General features: G+C 35.1%; 1 long non-coding RNA gene and 2 pseudogenes across 1 annotated transcript in view; 1 reads left to right on the top strand and 2 right to left on the bottom strand.

The window, feature by feature from the left end:
- LOC120244004 overlaps positions 1 to 2,914 on the bottom strand; it is a 34,268-nt pseudogene extending 31,354 nt beyond the window's left edge.
- A 1,443-nt stretch (positions 2,915 to 4,357) lies between these two features.
- The window catches only part of LOC120244011, a 39,226-nt gene continuing 16,607 nt past the window's right edge, over positions 4,358 to 26,976 (bottom strand). The window contains exons 2-3 of the long non-coding RNA XR_005531442.1: positions 6,612 to 6,754; positions 4,358 to 4,515 (exon numbers count right to left, since the gene is read on the bottom strand). This is a non-coding gene — a long non-coding RNA (uncharacterized LOC120244011). The remainder of the gene's footprint in view (positions 4,516 to 6,611; positions 6,755 to 26,976) is intronic.
- Positions 26,257 to 26,976, top strand: part of LOC120244009 — a 5,513-nt pseudogene continuing 4,793 nt past the window's right edge.

Here is a 26,976-nt window from a genome sequence, read left to right as displayed (position 1 = left end):
TGGAAAGATATTCTGGAAACCTTAGGCACATAGATAATATTTAAAGTAATGGTGATTAATGCGATCACCTAGGAAGGACATGTTATTCATGAAGAGGAACCACATTTGGGGGTCTAGTAAGGAGCGCCAACAAAGAACAGGCCTAAAGAGTCAATAGAAGAAGCAAAAATAAAACCACAAATGGTTGATGTCCTCACAACTAAGAAAAGAATGAAGAGGGGTCTTCCGTATCTCATGTTACTGAAAGTTTCTAATTTTTTCAACAACCTAGAGTTCACTGGGGCCCTAGACAAAAAACAATTTCAATGAAGTTGTGGGGCCAGAAGCTGCAGTGTAATAAATTGAAAAGTCACCGTAAGAGAATCACCAATAGTTCTTACCTCTTTTCATCTTTTTGTGTACTTTATATGAACTTTTATGTTTTCTACTATGTTTGAAAATTTCTAACTTGGTGCCAATACTACCATAGTGAATATTAAAATTAGAAATCTATGATAAATTATTTAATTTCAAAATGCTCTCTTTCTGATAATTCTATTTTTTCCTTTGGTGAATTTTATAATTGTAAATTAAAAGGGATGTTCATGGAGGCCACTTAAATTTTATTCTATTTCAATGAGATACTATATTTTAATTAGAATGTTGTTTCTTCCTGCAAGGGGGAAAAAGTTGTAGTAAATTATTCTGAAATCTAGCCAATCTGAAATTCATAATCACTTCATTTGCATGAAACTAAAGCAAATATTTTGGTATGTTAAAAAAAGTCATTTTTACTGTTAGTAAAGAAAGCAATAAACTAATGCTGAGATTAATCAAGAGCAGAAAAGAAAATGAAACATTTAATCAATGTCTAGTGTTACTTTAATGTGAATTATTCCAAAGTGATTGAGATCATGTGAACCAAAAACTGGAGAATATATTCTTGGTCTAGCAAAATCAGAATATTGTACACTGCTTTACGAGGATATACTAATAATGGGTGTCTCTTTGTCTTGCTGATAGGACAATAATGGGATGATTAGAAGCAGTGGCTCTCTGAATCTCCTGTAGAGAATGGAATGGAATCCTCATCACTCTGCCATTTTATCTTGTATAAACCTAAACCTCTTATTTAATCTTTCTGAGCCTCAGTTTCTTCAGTTAAAACAAGGATTTTTTTTAATGTAATATCTACATCGTAATATCTACGTCATAGAATCACTATGAGAATAAAAGTTCCTGGCTCAGAGTAAATACTCAAGCATCCTATCACTTCTCATTTTATCCTACATCAGAGTGTTGGCAGTCGCTGTTTCTTCCACCTGGAATACCGTTCTTCTTACTTCTCAGTTTTGCCTGCTTACTAATGTATCCTTATGCCAGCCTTGCCTGTCCCTCTCGTACTGTAGGAAGTCCCTCAGTTACACAATCTCCTAGCATCCTGTGCTTTTTCTTCATAGAGTTTATCACAATTAGAATTATTGGGGGGATTATTTGTTTATTGTCTGCTTCATCACTCTATTTTTTACACTGTCTAGCACATTATTGGACATCTAGCAGGCATTTAATAAATACTTTTGAGAAAGTGAGTGAATTGGAATTTCATTACAGGAAAGGACAAAAGGGATAATTCAAAGATGATTCCAAGATTTCTAGACTGAATAATCTTGTCATTAATAAAGAAAGCAGTAGATAAGGAGGAAAGATAATGAGTTTCTGTTTTAAATATGTTGGAATGAAAGTACCTGAGGGGAACCCAAGGGAAGATACTCAGGAAAACAGTTGAAAGTATGGTAAAAGATAAGAACTGAAGATAAACATTTAGAAGTCCTTATTCCTTATGTGGTAGGTTAGTCTTAAAGATAGCCAGGGGAGACTAAAAACAATATCCTAGAGAAAACAATAAAGTACACCAGTAGAGCTGTGTGATGGTTTACTTTTGTATCAACTTATTTAGGCCATGGTACCAGGATACTTGATCAAACAATTCTAGATGTCCCTATAAAGACATTTTTTTAGATAAGATTAACATTCAAATCAGATTGCCCTCCATAACATGAGTGGGACTCATCCAATCAGCTGAATACCTTACTAGAAAAAAAAACTGACCTCCCCAGAAAAAGAGAGAATTCTGCCAGGAGACTGCATTCTGACTGAAATTGCAAATCTTATTCTCCAGCCCCCTGGCCTACCCTACAGATCTTGGATTTGCCAGCCTGCACACTTTCATGAGCCCATTCCTTAAAAAACCAAAACAAAACAAACCAAAACAAAACAAACAAAACACACACACACACACACACACACACGCACACCAACCTAAATATGTATCTATAAATCTACAGTTCTCTTTTTCTGGAGAACCCTAACTAATACAAGTTGATTGAAAAAGAGTAAAAGGGATACTTGATTTAACATGATTCCAAATCACAAAAGAAGCAGAAAGTTCTGCTTTAAAATATTTAAAATTTAAAATATTGACAAAGAATCCTCTATGGCCTTTCTAAAAAATAAATTATGATTTTCTATGCACATTTATCTATACTTAAAGTGTTCTTACTGTTACTGCTTTTTAGATCATTTAACATAGATTGGCTTAATCTCTCAAAATTATAAAGTATTATAAAAAGCATGAGCAACAGTATTAACAGTAAATAGAATTGTGATTGCTCAAGAAGCAAGTCGTTTCAGATGCAAAATGGCATTTGTAAACTTTTTAATTTTAACCTTTTGGATAGATTACTGTGGTTCTGAACTGTGGTTCTGAATTTTGAAATGGTGATGTTATGTTTCTGTGATATTACTATGTAGTTTCTGTGACGCGTCTTTCATGAAAACAGAGGAAAAAAAGAAAGTGTTAATTTAGGTATTAGTTTAAACTGATGAAATACTTACTCGTAACTCTGCAAGCCTCAGGCCAAAACTAGCAAGAATCCTGATGACCAAAATAGAAAGTACTTCGTAACAAAATCCGTAATATGAAGATAAACTGGACAGCAAAGCCAGTGATGGAGATGATCTCAGTTCCATTCAGCCAGCAAACAAGAAATGTTGAGTCCTAAGGTCTTTTCTGTGCCTGCTGTCCCAGATTTCAACACAAAGAAGTGTGACTGTGGTAAAACACTGTAGGACTGAACACTAATAACCATCTACTCTGATTCCTTTCTGTTGCTATAGAGTAAACTAATATTTCAGAGAGGTTATGTGAATAATCAAAGATCATACAGGCATGATCTTCAAAAATAAAAGATATTATTAGCTGATCTTTAACAAAGCAGTTTTATGCTACAAAAAAACAAATTCAGGTAATCCCACAAAACTGGAAGAATTTATTGAACACAAGGTATTAGATCTAGAGCTCTAGTGCTCTGACTCCAGTCTAATGAATGACTCTAGTCCAATCATAAATGAATGAATATCATTTTCTTTTTTTTTTTACAAATAGTTTATTGTCAAATTAGTTTCCACATAACACTTAGTGCTCATCCCCAAAGTGCCCTCCTCCATGCCCATCCCCCCTCCCCCCCTCTTCCTTCTTTCCTCTTTTTTTGTCAGCATTCAAGAGTCTCTCACGGTTTGCCTCTCTCCCTTTCCCCCACCATTTCCGCCCTTCTTCTCCCCCTTGTTCCTCCGTCAAGTTCCTTCTAATCCTCCTATACATGCAAACATATGATATTTGTCCTTCTCTGCCTGACTTATTTCGCTCAGCATTACACCCTCAAGGTCCATCCATGTTGCTACACATGGCCAGATTTCATTGTTTCTCACTGCCATGTAGTATTCCATGGTATAGATAAACCACATCTTCTTGATCCAGAATATCATTTTCTACTTCACAAAAGATTTATAATATTTTATTTCTTCTAATTTTACAACATCCTGAGGTAAGATATGATGATTCCCTAAAGTCGCACAATTTGTAAGAGCTGAATGAAACTCAGGTTGTCTGATCTTTTTAGCATCCTTCTTGACACACTCATAAGGTTGTACAATGAATCCATATGATAGGATAAGACCTCAGGCTTGAGCAATGTAAACAAGAGGTTAACTTTCTGACTGACTTGATAAGAACCTCCAGCCAGTTTTATCATTTTGGTTTTGGAGTCTTCCAACACCATCAAACTTTAACCAGCAAAAGCCAACCCTTTGTGTTCATGATTTATAAGAAACTAAGAAGTAACATATTTTTAAAATAGCAATGGCTAAAGGCAAAACAAAATATGTGTAATTGAAGCACATGTTTATTATAGCATTCAAAACCTCATTCCAGGTTATTAGGGAATATAAATTCATTATTTTAATTTTTTTATTTAATTTAAATTCTTCCCTTGGTTCCTAATGAAGCAATAAATCCTTCAGGACCAGGCATACCCACAGATTGTGACACATAGCTTTCAGACTCACATAGCATTCTGATAAATCCGTCAGTATGTGCAGTGATGACAGATGTGATAAAGAGATCATTGTGGCTCTCACTGCCTATATTTTATTGTTTGTTACAGCCATCTTCTATTTCTGGAAAACATTCCCAGCTGCCTGCAGCAGAGCAAAGAGCCAGAGTTGGAAAAATATGTTGTTTTTCTCACAGTTTATAACCTAACTTGCCTACCACTAATTATGCAATATAGATAGGTAGAAATAATACTAGAAAACATGTCTTGAATACTTGTTTCATTATCTGGTTTTATTATAATAACTTTATTTCTGATCTTTCTTAGTTCAGGGTTCTGGAAGACTCATTAAAAATGTTTTCTCTGCAGTGTTTTATATAACCTTTTGACATTTTCTTCTTATACCAGTCATGGCAATTTTTGAAGTCTATAAATAGGGAGGTTGAGAGAGAAGAAGTGGACACATTAACCCCGTGTACATTTGGAGCCTGATGATCAGATTCAAGGTGGGAAGGTTATATCAATACCTTGGTTTTTATTTTCTTTTGAGGATATACTGTGAGATAACTAAAGTATTCTGGGTGCATTCTGTATCTATCTTAACTATCATATATGAAATGCATTTCATATATAAACTATTTACAACTGATATAAAAATAATAGTGAATTGTGTTCTTTTGCATGAATTTCTGAGGACAATTTCGGCTGCTTTCAAAGCCCCAAAGAATTTTCTTAGTGGTTGGTATGAACTGCAAGTATTTTACACTTTTTGAGTGACAAAGAAGATGTAAATGACACAAAACCTTGTACTTCTACAGAACTAACCCTAGTTCATTAATTATCATTGTTATTTTATATGTCTATGTTTTAATTATTTTACCTTGTATAAAATGACAAAAAGCACTGTAATAATTTGCTTTACATATTATTTTAATTTCTTTATAAAGCTTATAAATTTCATAGTATAATAGAGACCATTTCATAAATAACCTATAAATCTAATATTCATCAATAGTTAAAAACCTCTAGGGGCGCCTGGGTGGCTTAGTCGGTTAAGTGTACGACTTTTGCTTAGGTCATGATCTCGCGGTTCGTGGGTTCGAGCCCCGCGTCGGGCTCTGTGCTGACTGCCAGCTCAGAGCCTGGAGCCTGTTTCAGTCTGTGACTCCCTCTCTCTCTGACCCTCCCCTGCTCACGCTGTCTCTCTCTCTCTCTCCTAGAAATAAAACATTAAAAAACTTTAAAAAAAAATAGTTAAAAACCTCTAAGCACTCATCCTTTACCAGAACTATTCTCAACTTTGAAAATATGTTGCCTGTCTTGCCCACCATTTCTTACAAGTAATATGTGATCAAACAAATGCTAGGAAGAAAAATAATGAAGCAAAATACTTCATACACTGATCAGCCCTAATTAAAAAGTGACTATCATAAGAAATATATTAGTTGAAAATTCGTATCTATTATTAGAGTAACCTCTATCAAATGCTCATCAAAGATCATTTTTACTCATATAGGAATGGTATATTTTTGTACATCTTCTAAGTAGTCCTTCCGGATAAATGTATTATGATAGAAGATATCCATAATGATGTTTTATAGAGAAAGTTTGATGTTTAACATTAACTGACAGTCGTACATCAAAAAATAGGTGGAGAAGCTAGAGCAAAGAGGTTTACTGAGTGTACCATTTAAACCATTTGAACTGCCGCCTTGACTGATGGAGCAGGCATAACCTAGATTAGCAAAGCTACATCAAACATCACTGTTGTGGTGGAAAATAGAAGACATTTCCATTAAACTGGAGGTCTGTAGTCATGTAAGTGTCTTTAATACCAAAAATAACTGATAAATTAATTGTATGAAAGACTCCTATCTAAAATTAAGATGGGACCAAAAAATGCGGCTTCTTATGCATTTAAAATAAATTCTTCAGTGCCAAACTGAGGGCAAGAAAGAAACTGATTACTAATTTGAACTCCAAAAGAGGCTATCATTTAATATTCTCTAATAGGTTTTATTCCTCCAAACCAACTGTATAATATGTTGTAATCATTTCAAATGTAGCATCTAAAAATTTTCAAGTCAAATAAACTTGTTACTCTTCTTAGATTTATAAAACAATGGGATTAACACAAAGCATTATTAAATGTATAATTTAACCTCAGAATTTCTCTTAAAAACATATAAGCTTCCACTTATATGATGACTGGGACAACACATTAACTTCATTTATTCATACCTTTCTAGGGGACACTTGAATCTGAGTTCATGTTCAGTTTTCTTGTAATTTTGTGTAACAATTCAAGTAACTAGCTGACACGGGTGAGCAGTTGTTTCTTCAGAATTTACAATAGCCATTTTAGGATCAGATTCTTCTAATATCTTAATAAGACAGAATGTATTAGTTTAGTAAGGCTGCCGTAACAGAATGTCACACACTCTGGGTGGCTTACACAACAGAAATTTATTTCTCATAGTTATGGAAGCTGGAAGTTCAAGATCAAGGCATGGGCAGATTTGGTTTCTTCTGAGGGCCTCTGTCCTCATCTGGCAGATGGCTGCCTTCTTGCTGCATTCACACATAATCTATTTTCTCTGTGCATAACTCTGTGCACAAACATCCCTGGTTTCTGTTTACATGTGCTAATCTTTTACAAGGACACCAGCCAAGTTGGATTATAGCCTACCTTTAAAGTCTCATTTTAACTTAATTATCTCTTTAAAGGTATTCTCCTACAAAGAAAGTCATATTTTAAGATACTAGAGATTAGGATTTTAACTTATAAATTTGGAGGGAACTTAATTCAGCTCATAAGTACAGACATATCCAGTAATAAAAGTTGTATTGCTTTAAAACTATTACATGCACTTTCATTTTATTAAATACTGTATGTAAAGGTGTTCTCCAATTCCTAAAATGTAATAACTACATATGCCACTAGAGTCAAAATGTAACATCACGCAAGCATACTTTTCATCAAGTTTTTAATTCTAATGAAAACTGTTTCTGTTTCTTCATGTTTTGCTCATTTGTTTGTCTTTGTTAATTCCCATTAAAAAAATCATTCCCAATTTATGAAATCTTTTCTAATGGTCAAGTATTAGAAGTTCTTACATTTTTTTAAAAAATTGTTTAACTTTTTTTTTTTTTTGAGAGAGAGACAGAGTGTGAGTAGGTTAGGGATAAAAAGAGAGAGACACAGAATCTAAAGCAGGCTCCAGGCTCTGAGCTGTCAGCACAGAGCCTGATGCAGAGCTTGAACTCATGAACCACGAGATCAGGACCTGAGCTGAAGTCAGATGCCTAACCAGCTGAGCCACCCAGGTACCCCAAGTTCTTGCTTTTTATTAAAGATGCAACAGCAATCAGTGCTGAGCATTCTTTTGACATTTTTCATAATGCCTTTGTCCCTAACCTATAATAATGGAAGTCATTCCCATAATATGCAGACAATACTCCTTGTCACTGTGCTTCCCATGTGTGATAATTTTTCAATGATATTATTTCAGATTAGAATTATTTGACCACCCTTTTCACCTGGCTTGTATGCCTTGAGCTGCTTTTTCAATGAAGCCCCATGAAGTTCACAGGTTATTATACAAAAACTACATTATCTGAATGAAGTCAAGATCACAGGTGTAACATTAAACTATTATATCAAAAGAAGAATGTTTTCATTGATAGGGAAATCAAATTAAACCATGCTTAGCTGAAGATGTATATACATTGAAAATGTACTTCAAACCATAAAATATGTCCTTTCTATGTTATTTACAATGAGTTATTCATGTGTGATATAAAGCTCTTAATAGTACTTACACCTATTTAAAAGATACTATTTTTTAAATTATTTCTTTGCTTGAAACTTGAAGAGTCACATTTGTTTAACCTCAAACCATGTGACAGTGAAGTACACAATTAATAACTTTTCAAAGAGCACTATAACAATCACTTTGAGAGTTAATGCCTAAACTCAGAAGAAAAAGATAGAAAAAAAATGTATTTAAATTCCTGTCTGGTTTGTTTTCTACTAGATTACCTTAACTTCAGGAGAGATATGCAATGGGGCTAACTGACAACGACCCTATATAACAATGGGGTGCCACATGTTTGTCACATATGCTTTTCTTGCAGCTTTTGCCACTTGAAATAAAATGACTTCCTCCTTAAGTATTAAATAATAAATGCTCCAAACATCATAAGACAAAGTACTTTTTATGAGTGGCACAATAATTCCTCTGAATGGTTATATAAGTGTACAAATTGAAAGGAACTTCAAAAATATTGGTTGGAGAATACAGAGTCAATAGTCTTTACACAATAAGAAAGGTATTTTAAAGATTTTTGTAAGTTCTAGTCTCCTTGCCTTATGAACAGTTAAAATATTTGAGAAAACAGGACAATAAATGAGCAGTATGTGCAGTAAAGAAATACATTTTAGAAGCTAGCACATGGTTCCATTTTGGCTTGAAAGAATTCATTCTGGTTGAATAATCAGGGATTTGCAACTTGAAAAGGACACTTTTGTTGTGGTCTGTTGATTTTTGGTTTTGGTTTTTGAGTACATGCTATCAGAATCATTAAGTTTTCCTTGGAACCACAAATCACTGCAAAAGTAATGCATAGCCAAGCACATCATAGTTTGAAAGGTGGCTAGTAGTGCTTTCCAAACCAATAAGATTGATGAGAAAAAAGAATTCTCACTAGCATTTCAATACACCCAATATGCCTAGAGTGACTTAGATGATTTCTCTGTACTATATGTATAATTTAAAAAACAAATCTCCCTTCAGTTCTTGCTCAAGTGTTAATTAGTTGCCAAGAATTAACCATTCCAACTATTCTTCACAGTAATGAACAGTTTTTGAACAACTGTAAGTTGATTTGCTCTTGAAAAACACTTCCAAAAAGAAAAAAGAAAAGAAAACTTCCAAATTTGAAAACTAAAACTTCATTAAGGGTATAACTTCTATATTTCCATATACAGGACTCTTTTAGTCCAAAGAAATGAAAAGATCTCAACTGATCTTCCTTTTGAAAGGATCAGATTTCCCCTAAGAATCTCCCAAAAACATACAGGATGGCTTAAGAAGGGCACAAGCCTATTCACCACTATTTCACTGTCCCTCCTAGCTTCTCTGTTTCCCCCTTTTATTTGCTCTGTTTTCACTTAACTACTCAAGTTCTTCATAGGTCTGTGCCCTGCTATTTCCTACTCTATGTTAGATCAGAGACCTCAGATGAGCATCCCTGAAGGATCATATAAACTTCTGCACATACATAGTTTCAGGAATTCATTAGCCTACTAGATCGAACCAATGAGTCCCTCTTACTATATCCCATACTACGTATAGGCCTTTAGGTTCAATTATCTATAATAAGAGAAATCTTCTGTGTCTCAATTCAAGATTTTGACCAAGAGGCAGCTCCATCCAGCTCTTCTTTTCAAGCCACATCCTTAAAATTCAAGATTTTGAGCAGCCTCATAAACCTTTGGATTACTCCATAGGTCAGGAGTTTACCTCTAGTTCAACAAACTATCTCACAGTGTGGGGTCACATGCTGCTCTACCAACTCAGCAAGGGGAGTGGGTAGGGATTTTTCAAAATGGGGGGAGGAGGGAGTAGAGTGGTCAATACTGGCATCTAACAGAGATATTATACAAAGACTTAAAAGTTACATAAAATTTTTTGCATACAGAAGAACACAGAATAATAAGGGTGTTATAAAACATAACAATAAAATAAACCCTCATGAAATTACTATCTAACTTATGAAATGGGATATTACAAATAAAATAGAAAATGCTTCTTGATCTCATTTTCTAGCCTCCTTATCCCAAATTATGTCCTAATCAATCCATCTTCCTTAGTAAGGCATCAATTAACAAGACCTAATACGGAGTCTAAAAAATACTGCACTTTGAAGCAGTAGAGAATATAAACAACATATTGAGAAATATATACAAACTGTAATGTGATATGAAAACATCTCTGATTTATAATGGTGACAAAGTATTAAGTACTGCTAATATTACTATGATTACTTTCATTCATAATTAAATAATAAATGTCAGTTAGAGTGAAAAAATAAAGATTTTTTTCCCATAGGAATTCTGTATCTAGACCACAGGTTAAGAACATGTTCTCCAGGGGTGCCTGGGTGGCTCACTCAGTTAAGTGTCCAACTCTTGGTTTGGGTTCAGGTCATGATCTCATGGTTTCATGAGCTCAAGCCCTCTGTCTGGCACGCTGCCAACACGGAGCATTCTTGGGATTGTCTCCCTCTCTCTCTGCCCCTCCTCCACTTGCACTGTCTGTCTCTCTCAAAATAAATTAACTTAAAAAATCAAAAAGACATGTGCTCTAGATAGAGCAGAACTAGCAAAATGCCAGCTGATAAAAAGAATTTAGTCCAGATTTTTTACTTCTTTGGACATCAGAATGTGCCAGTGTTGAAAAAGTACATTTCTTATATCTCTCTCTTTTTTTTTAATAGTTTATTGTCGGGGCACCTGGGTGGCTCATCGGTTGAGCCTCCGACTTCGGCTCAGGTCATGATCTCACGGTTTGTGGGTTTGAGCCCCGTGTCGGGCTGTGTGCTAACAGCTAGTTCAGAGCCTGGAGACTGTCTTTGGATTCTGTGTCTCCCTCTCTCTCTGACCCTCCCCTGCTCATGCTGTCTCTCTCTCTCAAAAATAAATAAAACAAAAAAAAATAGTTTATTGCCAAGTTGGTTTCCATATAACACCCAGTGCTCATCCCCCACAAGTGCCCTCCTCCATGCCCATCACCCCTTCTCCCCCCCCCCACACCCATCAGTCCTCAGTTTGTTCTCAGCATTCAAGAGTCTCTCATGGTTTGCCTCCCTCTCTCTCCCCAACTATTTTTCCCCTTCTCCCCCATGATCCTCTGTTAAGTTCCTCCTAATCCTTCTATACGTGCAAACATATGGTATCTGTCCTTCTCTGCCTGACTTATTTCGCTCAGCATAACAACCTTGAATTTCATCCATGTTGCTACACATGGCCAGATTTCATTCTTTCTCATTGCCATGTAGTATTTCATCATATAGATAAACCGAATCTTCTTGATCCATTCGTCAGCTGATGGACACTTAGGCTCTTTTAATGGCTATTGTTGAGAGTGCTGCTATGAACATTGGGGTACATGTGCTCCTATGCATCAGCACTCCTGTATCCCTTGGGTAAATTCCTAGCAGTGTTATTGCTGGGTCATAGGGGAGTTCTACTGTTAATTTTTTTTGAGGAACCTCCACACTGTTTTCCAGAGGGGATCACCAGTTTACATTCCCACCAACAGTGTAGGAGGGTGCCCATTTCTCCACATCCTCGCCAGCATCTAGAGTTCTCTGATTTGCTCATTTTAGCCACTCTGACTAGCGTGAGGTGGTATATCAGTGTGGTTTTGATTTGTATTTTCCTGATGAGGAGGGATGCTGAGCATCATTTCATGTGTCTGTTGGTCATCTCGATGTCCTTTTTGGAGAAGTGTCTGTTCATATCTTCTGCTCATTTCTTCACTGGATTGTTTGTTTATCGGGTGTGGAGTTTGGTGAATTCCTTATAGATTGTGGATACTACTCCTTTATCTGATATGTCATTTGCAACTATCTTTTCCCATTCCATCGGTTGCCTATTAGTTTAGGGATTATTTCCTTTGCCGTGCAGAAGCTTTTAATCTTGATGAGGTCCCAATAGTTCATTTTTGCTCTTGACAAAATACAGCATCCCTTCTTAATAAAGACCCTCGAGAAAGTCGGGATAGAAGGAACTTACTTAAACATAATAAAAGCCATCTATGAGAAGCCTTCAGCTAACATCATCCTCAATGGGGAAAAACTGAGAGCTTTCCCCCTGAGATCAGGAACACGGCAGGGATGTCAACTCTCACCACTGTTGTTTAACATAGTGCTGGAAGTCCTTTGTCTCTAATGGATCCTTCTGACTCCAGTAATAAGCACACCACCCGCTATTTCATAGGATGCTTTCTCTACTGAGCCCCCTATATTTCATATATGAGGTATGAGAGTCCTACTTCAGAACAATTTTATAGTACTCTATAAGGAATGGACGCCAGGTTATAATAGGGGAGGAAGGCAGCCTGACAAAAGCAACACACAGAGAGTAATGTTAAATGTAAAAGGCTGAGTAATACTTCAAAAAGTTATTGATTAAAGAGACAAATGATCTTTGCTATGTCAATTCTTCATCAGAAATAAATTACAAACAAAAAATTTTAAGTGTTTTTAACTTAAAATAGCACCAAAAACTTTAGAGAACACTGAACATGTAAGCCTATTATATCAACATTACAAACTCTTTTATAATTTGTCCATATTTCTTTAAATGGTAGCAGTTATTATATATATATACTTTCATATTTTACTTTTATCACTTATATTTTATATTTCTGACTTGTATTTATTACAAAGAATAATAAATGGAAAATCAGAAAAGGGAACTAAAACTTTTATAAAGTTAGGAAAATAAAGCCATTGGCTGAACTCAGTCACATATCCTGAAAGGAACCATGCAAAGAGTTATACCCCATTCTCCCTTTGTGCCCAAGGCTGTCATCAACCATTAAAAATATAGTTCATTGGTTGTCCTACAAGTAGATATTTATTTCAAATTAAGGTTTGATTCTAATAATTGTAAAAGAAACATTTTTTTAAATAATAGAAATAAAAACAATATTGGAAATGATACTGAAAAATATCCACAACCTCAACTACAGTGGAGGGAGACAAATATTTATTTAGTATCTACTCTAGATCAAACTATTACAAACTTATGATCTCATTATATGAATTAGGAAATGTAATTTCAATTCCATCATAGTGATGTCAAGTAACAGAGTAGGAATTATATTTATATATTATGTTGGGGTCCATTCATCGGACTCTAACACCACTTAAGATCAGAACGGTTATTTTAATAACTATAGGCAGTGAAGAAAGAAAAACAAGATACAGTCCATTATACTATGGATAGAGAATAGTCATATACACAGATCCTTTCAATGTATGCTCAAGTTGCTATGGGAACAAAGAACTTCCATATGGTTCTCCAAAGTCCTCTTTCTCTACATTATGTTGCCATTCACCAGAGAATATGCCTGCTAATGTATGCACTACAGTCTACAAAGAATAAAAATAATTATGCTTCAGTCATAGGATTTCTCCAGAAGGTGCTATTCTTAAGGTGATACCACTAGTGATAAAAAATGGAAGATATATACATTTTCATTTATCCCATGGCCATGAATAAATTCAATCAAATTTCTAATGAACTTGGAAATTTCAGCAATGTTAGAAGTATAACACATTTGCTAGCTATTTTCCTATATTGTAGGCTTCACGTAATGGTCTCTCTTTAATCATGGCAGATATAATTTTCTAAACTGCACTTGGTTACACAAAGAAATAATCTTTTTTGACATATCTTCACATAGATTGTTTCCAAGACAGATATCACATACAGAATCCCAAGTAACTTATATTCTAAGTATGATGTCTGATATTATTATAAGTATATGTATTTCCATCTTTAATTTAAAAATGTTTTACCTTTGCTTTCTCCGACTAAAAAGTCCTCAGATGGTTTGTCCTTTTCTTGTTCCAGTATACCAAATGGTATTTTAATTGATTTAGTTTGGTATATGAAAGTTAAAAAAAGAGAAAAGTGTACTGGCATGTGTTACAAATTGTCTTTTATCTGAGCATGGTATCAGTTTCTTTGTTCTAGCATGGCACTGAATTAAACTGAAAGACTCAGAAAGCATTACAATAGGAATACATTTTTATACATTTTTCTTATAAATAAGAATTAATTTTGGTATACCAATAGGAGGGATTGCCTAGCCAGTGCATTTTTTCAACTAAGAACTATATTTAATTAATACTTTCCTAGTTTTTACCTAACGTCCTTTTTCTATTCCAGGATACCACCCAATATTTTGTTATCATCTCTCCTTAGGTTGCTCTTGGCTGTGACATTTTCTCAGGATTTCCTTGTTTTTGATGAACTTGACAGTTTTGAAAAGTACTGGTCAGGTAATCTTTAGAATTTCCTTCAAATGAAACCGCTCTGATCTTTTTCTTATGATTAGATTTGGATTATGGGTTTTAAGGAAGACTACAGAAGTAAAATGCCATTCGCACTACATTAAAGCAAGGGTCCATGCTATCAACATGACTTAATCACTGTTGATTTTTAACCTTAACCCCTGGCTGTGATAGTGGATTGTCAGGTTTCTCCTCTGTGAAGTGACTCTTTTTCCTTCTTGTCACTTCTTTCTACTTACAGCTCATATTTAAGCCATGGGAGGTCATGCTACACCTACCTGAGGGTGGAGTATCTATATAATTATTTGAAATTTCACACAGAGATGTCTCTATTCCTTCCCATTTTAAAATTTTATTCAATCATTAATTTATATCAGGGTGGAACTATGAATGCAGATGCAATTTTTATGTCATTATTTCCACAGAAAAGAGTGATGTGAAGTTTTAAAAGTTATACTTTAAAAAGACAAACTGATACGAATGAGGAATTCAGTTTTTTAAATGCTGAAAGAAAATTTTGAGGAAAAAGTAAATTAACTAACTCAGAAGAAAATATTTTGCTACAATTCAACATCTATAAAATATAATAAGAAAGTGAAAAGATACAACACACATAACCTAAAGTGGAGATTTAAAATTATCTGGGGAATACGAGAAGAAACTGGGGATTGCCAGAGGGGAGGTGGGTTTGGGGGATGGTGAAAAGGTGAAGGAGATTAAGAGTACACTTATCATGACTTCCAGGGAAGATAACAGAGTAGGAAGATCCTAGGCTCACCTCTTCCCCAAGTGACACTTACAGCAACATGCACATCAGAATAAATAAACCAGAAAATGACCTGAAGACTGAGAGAACAGATTCCACACAGCTAAATGTAGAGAAGAGGCCACAGTGAACAGGGTAGGAAGGGTGGAGACCCAGGGGAGGTCAAACTGACCTTTGTCCACTGGAGGAAGGGACACTGCAGCAGGCATGGAGAGAATATGGGATCAAGTCCCACACAGGCACCCCAGGCACAAGGGACCCACACTGGGAAAATGAAACCCCATAACATTTTGCTTTAAAAACCAGAGGGGTCTAATTTTGTCAGTTCTTATAATCAGTGGGGCTTAAATCTGGAACTTTTATTTTTCATTTATTTTGTTGTTGATGTTCTTTTTTACCCCTTATTCATTTTCTTCTTTTTTCTTTTTATTTAAAGTTAGTTAACATACAGTATAGTATTGGTTTCAGGAAGAGATCTGTGATTGATTCATCACTTCCATATAACACCCAGTGCTCATCCAAACAAGTGCCCTTCTTAATGTCCATCACCCATTTAGCCTATCGTCCCACCCAACACCCCTCCAGCAACCCTCAGTTTTTTCTCTATTTTTAAGAGTCTCTTTTGGTTTGCCTCCCTCTCTGTTTCCATCTTATTTTTCCTTTCTTTCCCCTATGTTTATCTGTTGTATTTCTTAAATTCTACATATGATATTTGTCCTTCTCTGACTGATGTATTTCACTTAACATAATACACTCTAGTTTCATCCATGTTGTTGCAAATGGCAAGATTTCATTCTTTTTGATTACTAACATTCCATTGTATGTGTATGTATGTATGTATGTATGCATATATGTATATATACATACACACCACATCTTCTATATCCATTCATCAGTTGGTGGAAATGTAGCCACTCTGGAAAACAATATGGAGGTTCCTCAAAAAATTAAAAAGAGAACTACCCTACAACCGAGCAATTGTACTACTACGTATTTATACAAAGGACACAAAAATATTGAATATTCCCAATGTTTATAGGAGTGTTATCAACAATAGTCAAATTAAGAAAAGAACACCTGAAACTTTTCAAATCAGCAGCTGGGCTCTGGGAGAGCCAGAGGCAATGGGAAACTGAGTCCCTGTCCCAAAAGAAAAGCACAACAGCCTTGCTGAGATACAGCATAGAAGCAGCACATGGAAAAACATCTGGGGTAGCCTGGAAGGTGATTTATTTACTAATGTCATAATGTGTGCTGGAGGGGCAGGGATCTTTGGGAGACTTCTCAAAAAAAAAAAAAAAAAGCTGGCTGGGTACCATTTCTATCCTCTACCCCCTGGCCTTAACACATGGACACTTAAGAACCAGCAAAGCACAAACAGTCTCTACCTAGCTTTCTGAGAGCACCTTCAACCCCATAATCTTCTATAGACCCACTCCTCAATCCTGGCCTGGCCACAGGAGAGGTTTTCCAGAGTAGTGGCAGGTTTCCTCTACCAGCCAAATTGCATAGACTTTGCTGTCCACCATTCACCCAGCCTCTCCTTATCCCTTATTCCTAAAGAAATGCCCCTTCCAACATGTTCTTGGCAGGAGCACCCAAAGTGGTGTCACAAGCCTGGCAGGATGCAAGTGACAGCCCTGATAGGGGCCTGTACCACTCCAACGTGACTCATGTCCCAGAAAAAGAAGGTATCTACATACACAAGTCAAACTGTGGCCCCAAATCACCAATGATAGCTTCTCAGAGGACATCACTGGGAGAGTACCCTGTAGTTCAGTATTACTGCAGCTCTGGCAAATGCCTGATGTGATTAAACTCAAGCCCAAAGCAGCCTAAGACTGATCCTACCTGCAATAGGCAAAAAGAGCCATTGCAGATGACTGGACTGAAGGCAAACAGGGCTCAGCCACAACAGCAGGGCACAAGCAACACACAAAATAGATACTCATGAAGCACCAGGTTCTGGTGAACAACAGACATTGCATTATAGGGCACAACAGGACCTCTTCTCCATAAGGTCACTACTTTCAAGAGCAGGAAGTGTAGCTGACATCCTAACACAGAAACAGGCATATGGAGTTGGACAAAATGAGTTCAGATGATTATGTCCCAAATGAAAAAACAGGGCAAAATCATAGCAAGAAAGCTAACTGAAATGGAGATAAACAATATGCCAGATAGAGAATTTAAACTAATAGTCATAAAAATACTCACTGGACTTGAAAAGAAAGTGGAGTCTCTCTGTGAAACCTTCAATAATGCGATAGAAAATATAAAAAATATCCAAGCAGAGATAAAGAATTCACCGAATGAAATTAAATAAATACTACAGGAAATAAACAGTAGACCAAGGGAAGCAGAAGAACAGATCAACGACCTGGAGGACAGAGTAATGGAAAACAATCAAGGTGAATAGGAGAAAGAAAAATGAATAATAAAAAATGAGAACAGAGCAAGGGAACTCAGTGACACCACCAAATGTAATAACATTCACATTATAGGGATCCTAGAAAGAGAAAACAGAGACAAGAAGGAAGAAATTTATTTGAAGAAATAAGAGCTGAAAACTTCCCAAATCTAGAGAAGGAAACAGAAATACAGATCTGGGGGCAGAGAGAGTCCCCAACAAAATCAACAAAAGGGGGTCCACACTAAAACACATAGTTTTAAAATGGCAAAAAGTAGGCATAAAGAAAGAATTTTAAAAGTAGCAAGAGAGAATAAAAGTTACATACGAGGGAAATCCTATATGGCGTCTACCTGATTTTTCCACAGAAACTATGCAGGCTAGAAGGAATGGCATAATATATTCAAGGCACAGAAAGAAAAAAAAAACTGCAACCAAGAATACTCTATCCAGCAAGGTTATCATTCAAAACAGAAGAACATATAAAGAGTTTCCCAGACAAAAGTTAAAAGAATTCATCAACACTAAACCAGACTTGAAAGAAATGTTAAAGGAAACTTTGAGTGGAACAGAAAAACCTTAAGTAGGAATAAGCAAAATAGGAAACACAAAAGCAGTAATATTAAATATAGGTATAAAAATCCATCAAGGGGTTCAAAAATATTAAGATGTGAAGTATAACACTATATACCTAAAATGAGACAGGGGATAGAGTAAAGAACAGGTTTAAACTTAAGCAACCATCAACTTAACAAAGACTGCTATGTGCAGAAGCTGTGATATACAAACCTAATAGTAACCACAAATCAAAAACCAGTAATGGGGCACCTGGCTGGCTCAGTCAGAGCATGGGATTCAGGATTTCAGGACTGTGAGTTCAAGACTCACATTGGGCAGAGAGCTTACTTAAAAAGAAAAAAAAAGTAATAGATATGTAAAAAATAAAGATAATGGTATCCAACCAAGTTCTAGGATCACTAAAGATATCCAGCAAATTATAAGAGAAGATAGCAACAGGAAAAAAGGAATAGAGAAAAACTACTAAAACAACCATAAAACAAGTAACAAAGTGGCAATAAGTACATTCCTATCAACAATTACTTAGAATGTAAAATGGACTACAGACTCCAATCAAAAAACAGAGAGTAAAGGGATAGATAAAAAGCAAAACCCATTCATATGCTGTGTACAACAGACTCATTTCAGACATAAAGATACATGCAAATTTAAAGTAAAGGGATAGAGAAGCATTTATCATGAAAATTAAAAGTGAAAAGAAAGCCAAGTAGCAATAATTAACTGAATAAAATAGACATTACAACAAAGGGGTGCCTGGGTCGCTCAGTCAGTTTAACGTCTGAGGCTTGGTTTCAGCTAATGGTTTGTGAGTTCAAGCCCCACATCAGACTCTGCTGATGGCTTGGAGCCTGCTTGGGATCCTCTGTCTCTCCCTGTCTCTCTGCTCCTCCCTTGCTCTAGCTCTCAAAATAAATAAATAAACAAACTTAAAAAATAAATAAATAAAAATAGAACAAAGACTAACCAGAGACAAAGAAAAACACTATATAATCGTTCAGAGAAAAATCCAACAAAAAGATGTAATAATTGTAAATATTTATGCACCCAACATGAGAGCACCAAATACAAAAAAGCAGCTCATAACTAACATAAAGGAAGTAATCTATAGCAATACAATAAGAGTAGGGAACTTTACATCAATTGATAGACTACCTAAACAGAAACTCAACAAAAAAAACAGTGGCTTTGATGACTCATTCATTAAGCTGGATATAACAGATATATTCATAACATTCTATCCTACAATAGTGGAATAAACACTGTTTTCAAGTACACATGGAACATTCTCCAAAACAGACTACACGTCATCCTGAAAAGCAATTCTGAATAAATTCAGGAAGACTGAATTTTGCATCTTTTCTGACCACAATGCTATGAAACTAGAAATCAACAAGAAAAAAATCTGGAAGGAGAACAAATACATGGAAGTTAAAAAACAAGTTACTAAACAATGAATGTGTCAACCAAGAAATCAAAGAAGAAATACAAAATTACATGGAGACAAATGAAAATAAAAACACAATAGTCCAAGATCTCTGAGATAAAGGAAAAGTTATTCTAAAGGGCAGTTTATAGCAATACAGGTCTATCTCATAAAGCAAGACAAATCTCAAATAAACAACATAATCTTACACCTAAAGGAGTTAGGAAAAAAAGGACAAAACCAAAAACCAGTAGAAGGAAGGAAATAGTAAAGATTAGAGTAGAAAAAAATAGAAGCTAAAACAAACAAACAAAAAACATGCACACAACAGATCAATGACACTAGGAGCTGATTCTTTGAAAAGGTCAACAAAATTGATAAACTTTTAGCCACTTTTCAAAAAAAAAAAGAGAGGGCACTGAAAAAAATCACAAAGAAAAGAGAAAAAACAATGAACACCACAGAAATACACAGGATTAAAAAATATATAAATAATTTATGTTTTATATTGTATAAATATGTTAAATATAAATTTTATAATGTATATTTATAAAATATAAATAATTTATATTTTAATTATATACAATTAAGTTTCACATAATTTTATGAAAAATTATATACAACAAATTAGACAACCTAGAAAATAATGGATAGATTCCTAGAAACCTATAACTTCCCAAGACTGGATCAGGAAGAAATAGAAAATTTGAACACACCAATTACCAGCAATGAAGTTGAATAAGTAATCAATCAATCATAAAAAAAAACTCCCAACAAACAAAAGTCCAGAACCAGATAGCTTCACAGGTGAATTCTACTAAATACTTAAGGAAGAGTTAATACCTATTTATCTTAAACTATTCCAAAATATAGAAGAGGAAGGAAAACTTTCAAATTCATTCTGTGAGGTCAGCATTATCCTGATACTTAAACCAGATAAAGCATTACAAAAACAGAGAACTATAGTCCAATATACCTAATGAACATAGATGCAAAAATCCTCAACAAAATACTAACAAACTGAATCCATTAATACATTTAAAAAAAAATCATTCACCAGGATCTAGCCGGAGTTATCCTGGGACACAAGAGTGATTCAATATTCACAAATCAATTAGCATCACACATCACAGCAACAAGACAAAGGATAAAAACCATATGATCACCTCAATAGATGCAATAAAAGCATTTGACAAAGTACAACCGCCATTCATGATAAAAACCTTAGCAAAGTAGGTTAAGAGGGAACATACCTCAACATAATAAAAGCCAGCTACGAAAAACCACAGATATCATACCAATGGTGAAAAACAGAGAGCTTTTCCCTTAAGACCAGGTGAGTCCACTCTCACCACTTTCATTCAACACAATACTGGAAGTCATAGCTACAGCAATCAGACAAAGAAAAGAAAGAAAAGGCATTCAAATCGGTAAGGAAGAAGTGAAATTTTCACCATTTGCACATAACCTGACTATATATAGAGAGAAAAACCAGAAAGACTCCATGAAAAAACTACTAGAACTGATTCATTAATTCAGTAAGATCACAGGAAACAAAAATCAATGTACAGAAATCTGTTGCATTTCAATAGACCAATAATGAAGCAGCAGAAAGAGAAATTAAGAGGACCATTTACAATTACACCAAAAATAATAAAATACCTATGGATAAACTTAACCAAGGAGGTGAAAGACCTATACTCTGAAAACCATAAAACAATGATAAAAGAAATTGAACATGACACAAATGGAAAGATACTCCATGCTCATGGACTGGAAGAATCAATATTGTTAAAATGTTCATACTGCCCAAGCAATCTACAGATTTAAGCAATTCCTAGCAAAATACCAATAGCATTTTCACAGAAGTAGAACAAATAGCCCTAATATTTGTATAGAACCAGAAAAGACTCCAATCGCCAAAGCAATCTTGAAAAATAAGAACAAAGCTGGAGGTACCATACTCCCATATTTCAAGATATTACTACAAAGCTGTAGTAATCAAACTACTGCAGCAGTGACAATTAAAAAGACACAAAGATCAACAGAACAGAATAGAAAACCCAGAAATAAACCCACAATTATATGGTCAATTAATCTTCAACAAAGGAGGAATAAATATACCTATCAGAAAAAGTCTCTTCAACAAATGGCTCTGGGAAAACTGGACAGATACCTGCAAAAGAATGAAATTGGACAACTTTCTTACACCACACACAAAAATAAACTTAAATTGGTTTAAAGACCTAAACGTGATACCTGAAACTATAAAAATCCTAGAATAGAGTGCAGTCAGTAATTTCTCTGATATCAGCCATGGCAACATGTTTCTAGATATGTCTCCTGAGGCAAGGAAAAGAAAAGCAAAAATAAGTTATTAGGACTACATCAAACTAAAAAGCTTCTGAACAGCAAAGGAAATAAGCAACAAAGCTAAAAGACAACCTACTGAATGGGAGAAGATATTTGTAAATGATATGTCCAATAAGGGGTTAATATCTAAAATATATAAAGAATGTATACAACTCAACACCAAAAAACCCCAAATAATCCAATTAAAAATGGACAGAAGACATGAACACACATCTCTAAAGAAGACATACATGTAGCTAAAAGACACATGAAAAGACGCTCAATATTACCATCAGGAAAGTGCAAATCAAAAATGCAGTGAGATTTCACCTTATACCTGACAGAATGGCTAAAATAAAAAACACAAGAGACAACAAATGTTGGTGAGAATATGGAGCTAAAGGAACCCTTTTGCACTGTTGGTGGAATGCAAACTGGTGAAGTCTCTGTGAAGAATTGATAACAGAACTTTCCTACAATCCAGTAATCATACTGCTAGTTATTTACCTTAATAATATAAAAACACTAATTCAAAAGGATATGTGCACTCATATGTTTCTTGCTGTATTTATAATAGTCAAATTATGGAAGAAACCCAAGTGTCCATCAATAGATGAATGGATGAAGATATGATTGATAAATACAATGGAATATCATAAATCAGCTGTAAAAATGAATGAAATCTTGTTATTTGCAACAACATGGATAGAGTATAATGCTAAAGGAAATAAGTCAGTCAGACAAAGCCAAATACTATATTATTTCACTCATATGTGAAATTTAAGAAACAAACCAAATGTGCAAAGGAAAAAAAAAAAGAGAGAAACAAAAACATCTCACTCTGAAATAGAGATAACAAACTGATTGTTACCAGAAGGAAGATGGGTCAGGGGGATGGGTGAAATAGGTGAAGGGCATTAAAAGTACACCTATTGTGATAAGCACCAAGCAAGTAATGTGTAGAATTGTGTAATCACTATAGTGTACACCTGAAGCTAATAGAACAACACTGTATGTTAAATTTTAAAAAAAGGGAAAAAAGGCAAATAAATACCTATAAATTAAAAAAATACATATCTGGGGTGCTTGGGTGGCTCAGTAGGTTAAGCGTCCAACTCTGGCTCAGGTCATGATCTCATGGTTCATGGGTTCCAGCCCTGAGTCAGGCTCTGTGCTGACAGCTAGTACAGAGCCTGGAGCCTGTTTCAGATTCTGTGTCTCCCTCTCTCTCTGACCCTCCCGTGCTTATGCTGTCTCTCTCAGAAATAAACAAAACATTAAAAATTTTAAATATATATATATATCTGCCAAATCCAATCTGTAAGAAAGTACATGATTCAAGGGTCAGAATGGAGGTTTGAGCCTGCTTTTCCCTCTTTATTGATCAAAGTAATTTATTAACTGCTAATTATAAAAATTATTTGTACAGACTTCAATAGTCCAAATTCTATCTCATCATATTCAAATACAACAAAATGTCACTGAAACAGAAAAGAATATATCAAACAATATATATGTAGAAAAAACAATCTTAGAAAACCCTTTAAAGGACTGTGATATTATTTATTTCAAATATAGCTGATAAAGGTACAAATGCATATTATGGTGTAAAATGACATAAATTAATGCAAAATTACTAATGCCACTTGTTCCAAAGTATATAATCATGTATCCTAAAGAGAAATATCTAAAAAAATAAAAAATAGTATATTAATTGCTTCACTCGGAATGTGAAATTACATTGAAGGCATAGTTAGACTGTTGACCTTTTTTTTTAAGCTACAAATGTTAGCCTGGTTCTCTTTTATGATCAAAATGCCAAAAATTTGAGAAGGAAGACATAATCTCTACTTTCCTGCTAAATAAAATTGCCTGTTGAATTCAAATTAGAGAGAGGATATCTTTTTTAATGAAGAGGCATGTGAATGACTAAAATGTGCCCCAAATTTAGGATTTACACTTTACTATACATGAGAGTGACAGGTTGGTTGCTTCTATTTTAACTAATTTAAATCAAGTATTACTAAAATACTGTCTACTACCACACCCACTTGAGGAGAAATATGCTAGGGTAACCCTCAAAAGCAATACTGAGACTCTGTGAATACTATATGCTATATATTACTACAGCTCTTTTTGCCCTCAAAGCACTTGTTCACCAATGCCACAGTGTAAAACAGATACCTTATCCAGGTCCTCAAATTCTCCATCAGCCTCAGTCCATGAAAATGCTAATTAGGATTTTATATCCAAAAGTCTTCAAGTTACCCTATGTGAAAAGCTAATATTTTTTCTTACTCAAGACCTTGAGGAGACCACCACTTGGGTCTTTTCTCGCAAAGCTTAAACCAAAACTGGCCTAAATATTCTCCTTTTCTATGTCCATCCTGTTAGGCATCATCTTACCTTTGTCTCTCCAAAACTCTGACTCTCCAAAACTTATCACTCAAATGGCAAAAGGAGAGAAAAGAAGTGTGAAAGAGTCTTCCTTCCTACCCAAAATGCCCTAAATCTCACACTTAATGTTTCTTTCTTCTTGGTCCTCACTTTTGTCAACCACTAGGACTCCAAAATGAAGAGAATTTTCTGAAACAGGAAAAACCCACTTTCAAACATGGTAAAAAAATGTTTAAGAAGGTATATTGCCTTAGCCATGAAAAAACATCACTTTAAAAAAGACCCACAAAATGTCTAGCTTTCACCAACGTAACTTTCTAGTGTGTGTTCCATGATAAAATGTTTGCACATTAAATATCTTATAGAGCAGGGCTATTAAACTTGTGTGATGTCTACCAAAAAGGATTTTTTTGGTTCAAAGTTTATCTGTGGTACTCCCAGAAATAGTTAGAATTAAAGCTCTTTAAAAAATTTCTTTAAGTTCTTTTATTTTATAAGGATAAAATGAAATGATTTGTACATAGGAGAACATTAGTTTTCTATTCCTTAAATCAATAAATATTTTATATTTAACAAGGAAAATAACCAATAATTTAAAAATAAGATTCTCTTGATATAGCTTTGATTTCTAAATAATTTTTGGATGAGATAATTTCCTATGGGAATGTGCATGCAATACAGGTCTAGTGAGAATCAAGACATTTATAGTAATTTATGCAATTATGATGAATACATAATATGTTTGTACTTTGAGGAAACAATATGGAATTCTATGATGTGGTGATAAAAGAGAAGGAAAGAATTACATTTACAATTCATTCAACCATGGCATCATAATTATAAATTAAAAAGAAAGTCTTGACCATCTCTCTATTTTAACCTATTAGAAATTACAATCTGATTTGTCAAAATACCATTGTTATTGACCTTCACTTTAGCACTACCCTACGGCTCAGGAATTGCACTAAGTATCTACCCAAAAGATACAAAAATACTGATTTGAAGGAGTACGTGCACCCCAATGTTTACAGCAGCACTATTGAAAACAGCCAAATTATGGAAAGAGCCCAAATGTCCATCGAATGATGAATGGATAAAGAAGATGTGGTATATATATGCAGTGGAATATTAAACAATCAAAAAGAATGAAATCTTGCCATTTGCAACAACATAGATAGGACAAGAGAATATTATGCTAAGTGAAATAAGTCAGAGAAAGACAAATATTATATAATTTCACTCACATGTGGAATTTAAGAAACAAACCAGATGAACATAGGGAAAGAGTAGGAAAAATAAGACAGAAACAGAAAGAGAGGCAAGTAATTAGAGACTCTTAATTAAATACAGCGAACAAACTGAGGGGTTACTGAAGGTGTGTTGGGTGGGAGGATGGGCTAAATGGGTGATAGGTATCAAGGAGGGCACTTGTTGGGAGAGCACCGTGTATTATATGGAAGTGATGAATCACTAAATTCTACTACTGAAATCATTAGTACACTATATATTAACTAGCACTGACAACAAGGAAACTGCTTGGGATTCTCTCTCTCTCTCTCTCTCTCTGCCCCTCTCCCACTCTCATTCTCTCCCACTCTCTCCAAATAAATAAATAAACTTTTTAAAAAATAGTGCAGCCTCATCTAAGCATTATTAACGCTTAATAAAAAGGAGGTTTGTACTGGTTCACCACTGCATCCTATAAATATACCCAGAGCAAAGAAAAGCTATTATTTCTTTATTTTATTATTAACAGTGATTTATAATTATGTTTTATCTTCCTGCTTGTTGTTTACTAAATTAGATCTTAAAACATAGCATATCTTTGGGTCTCATTGAACGCGGCGCTAGCTTTCCAGGTAGCTGATATCTTCCCGAGCCGGGCCGGGCCCACCCAGAAGCAACTATGTCTAAGGGACCTGCAGTTGGCATCGATCTTGGCACCACCTACTCCTGTGTGGGAGTCTTCCAGCATGGGAAGGTGGAAATAATTGCCAACGATCAGGGAAACCGGACCACCCCAAGTTATGTCGCCTTTACTGACACCGAACGATTGATCGGTGATGCTGCAAACAATCAAGTTGCAATGAATCCCACCAACACAGTTTTCGATGCCAAACGCCTGATTGGATGCAGATTCGACGATGCTGTTGTCCAATCTGATATGAAGCATTGGCCTTTCATGGTGGTGAATGATGCTGGCAGGCCCAAGGTCCAAGTAGAATACAAGGGAGAGACCAAAAGTTTCTATCCAGAGGAGGTGTCTTCTATGGTCTTGACAAAGATGAAGGAAATTGCAGAGGCTTACCTTGGCAAGACTGTTACCAATGCTGTAGTCACAGTACCTGCCTATTTTAATGACTCTCAGCGTCAGGCTACCAAAGATGCTGGAACTATTGCTGGTCTTAATGTGCTTAGGATTATCAACGAGCCAACTGCTGCTGCTATCGCTTATGGCTTAGACAAAAAGGTTGGAGCTGAAAGGAATGTGCTGATTTTTGACTTGGGAGGTGGCACTTTTGATGTGTCAATCCTCACTATTGAAGATGGGATCTTTGAGGTCAAATCTACAGCTGGAGACACCCAC

The sequence above is a fragment of the Hyaena hyaena genome, unplaced genomic scaffold (genome assembly GCF_003009895.1).
Source record: "Hyaena hyaena isolate Hyena2069 unplaced genomic scaffold, ASM300989v1 scaffold_365, whole genome shotgun sequence".
NCBI classification, from domain to species: domain Eukaryota; kingdom Metazoa; phylum Chordata; class Mammalia; order Carnivora; family Hyaenidae; genus Hyaena; species Hyaena hyaena.
This window is presented reverse-complemented; position numbering and strand designations above follow the sequence as displayed.